Source organism: Buceros rhinoceros, unplaced genomic scaffold (assembly GCF_000710305.1).
Source record: "Buceros rhinoceros silvestris isolate BGI_N320 unplaced genomic scaffold, ASM71030v1 scaffold34205, whole genome shotgun sequence".
Taxonomy (NCBI): domain Eukaryota; kingdom Metazoa; phylum Chordata; class Aves; order Bucerotiformes; family Bucerotidae; genus Buceros; species Buceros rhinoceros.
This window is the reverse complement of record NW_010413934.1, coordinates 4,204-6,318: the sequence shown is the minus strand read 5'-3', so window position 1 is coordinate 6,318 and position 2,115 is coordinate 4,204. Positions and strand designations below refer to the sequence as shown.

The 2,115-nt window shown below is 54.0% G+C and overlaps 1 pseudogene; it reads left to right on the top strand.

Annotated features, from left to right (window-relative positions):
- Positions 1 to 86: 86 nt before the first annotated feature.
- LOC104494141 lies at positions 87 to 593 on the top strand (annotated as a pseudogene).
- The last annotated feature ends 1,522 nt before the right edge of the window (positions 594 to 2,115 follow it).

The following is a 2,115-nucleotide window of genomic DNA, read 5'->3' as shown; positions in this document are numbered from 1 at the left end:
GTTTGGGATCTCTCCAGAGCAGGAGATGCCAGGACGTTTCCCTGTGCCACCGTGGCACAGGCGTCCTGCTCTCCACCCCTGAGCAGGCACCAGTCAATAATGCTCCTCTTCGGATTCTGCTTCCAGGGGAGGCGAATGACAACGATCTGCTGGGTGCGCTGGAGCTGGAAGGGTCCAGCTCGCTGGGTGGCTGCAGCACGCTGGGACCCCTCTTCCCAACAAAACCTCGCTTCTCCAGCGAGAGCAGCTCCCGCAGCCGGCTGAGCTCGGCGACGGTGGACAGCGAGGACAGCTGCTACCAGAGCTTTGACGATTCGGCCGCAGAGAGCCTGAGCCGCCAGTCGAGCGTGGATGACGACTGCTTCTTCCCCAGGGATGGGGACGGTGCTCCTGGGAGGTCGTCCCTGAGGAGGATCCGCAGCATCAGCCTGGCTAGCAGCGGCTCCGTGTCCCCGCTCTGGGAGGGGAGCAGCTGGAGCAGCAGTTTTGGGACCCTCCCGCGGAAAAGCAGGAGATCCAGTGTCCGAAAGCATCTTTCAAAATTCATTCCAGGCCTTCACCGGGCAGTAGAAGAGGAAGAAAGTCGGGTCTGACACCACACATGTCATCCTTGATGCTCTGCGTGTGGGACTGCTGTGTGACTGAGGGCAGCAGCTCACCCAGAGGCACACAGCTCCCCTTAGTCCTCCAGACAACGGTGCTGAGATTGTTTAAAGAGCTCTGGGTTTTTTAATTACTTTAATTTTAAATCAGAGCACACCGTGAACCTCTTCAATAATGTGAAAAACGACCAGCTCTAAATGTGGAGAACCTTTGCAGAACTTTCTCAGCATACACTCGTGTTAATAACAGGTTTTTATTGAATGCAAAATGGATAATTATTTATTTCCTGTTACTGAAGTCATCATCTTCTAAAGGTCTTTAAAAGAGCAAGTGCTTCTACTCAAACCAGTGACGGGTCCTGCTGGGAAGAGGATGGAGCCCAGAGCACACGACAGAGGGACTCTGGGCAGAAGCACTCTGAAACGAAGGGCAGAGATTGGCTCGTGGGTTTTGGTGGGTGATGGATGTGGGTGAGCTGGAGCAGGCCAGGAGCAGGTCGCAGCTCCCCTGCGCACAGGCAGCCAGTGCAGTCCCTGCGCTTGCTGCCCTGAGCGCTTTCTGCACGGCTTCAGCTTGCTGAGAGGCTCAGGGATGCCGGAGTCTCACTGCATCACATCACCACGCTCACATCACCCAGCCAGACTTCTACCAGATTTGAGGAAATATTCCTCTGCTTGCAGTGATGTGACTGTATAGCTTGGATTGACTTGTTCTCTTTAAAGCAAGAGAGGTAAAGGCAGAGGATTGTCCCCCAGGGACAAGCAGGACTGTTCTGCGCCTGGACGCGGTGGCAGGTGACGCACTGGGGACCTCCTTAGCGGGCTGTGCCTGGGACTGGTCCCTCTGCAGTCCCGGGGGCTGCAGGAGATGCCCCTGGGGCTGGTGTTCCGCTGCTCATGGGCAGGAAGATCATCAGCTGTTCAGAGGGATGCAGGGCAGTAAGATTAACTTGATAGCTGATAGAAGTGATTTAATAAACATGGGCAGAGATGTGAAGAGAGAAATTTGATTTCCCTCAGGCCACACAGAAATAGCCTGTTTGTTCAGCCCAAGGAACCTAATTATGTTTTTTGGAATACAATTGGAAGAATTTTAAATACAATTTAAATACCCACTGTGACTCATTCGTCTCTTGACTGAGCTGACCAGGCGGTTGTTTACCAGGTAGGGACTGCAGTGGCAGGCAAGACCCAAGAACTTCCCTCCGAGATGAACCCCAGATAAAAACAACCTGTTCCCAAAGCCTCACTATTAATGAGCATTGCTAAGGCAGCAGAATCTGTACTGGCATCTGAAACGTCCTTCGAAGCCTCCTTTTGCCTGCGTTGCAGCCAGTTTATAGCGACCGGGCGGCAGAGCGGGGCTGGACGGGGTGCCCTGGTCACAGCTCACACCCTCCACCTTCTTTTACAGAGGTGAAAAAACCAGGTGTTTAAACCACGGTATGAGCTCTGCTCCCTGCGGCTGCTGGAAACCCGTGCAGCTTCCTGGGCCAAAGCGGAGATTCCTGCT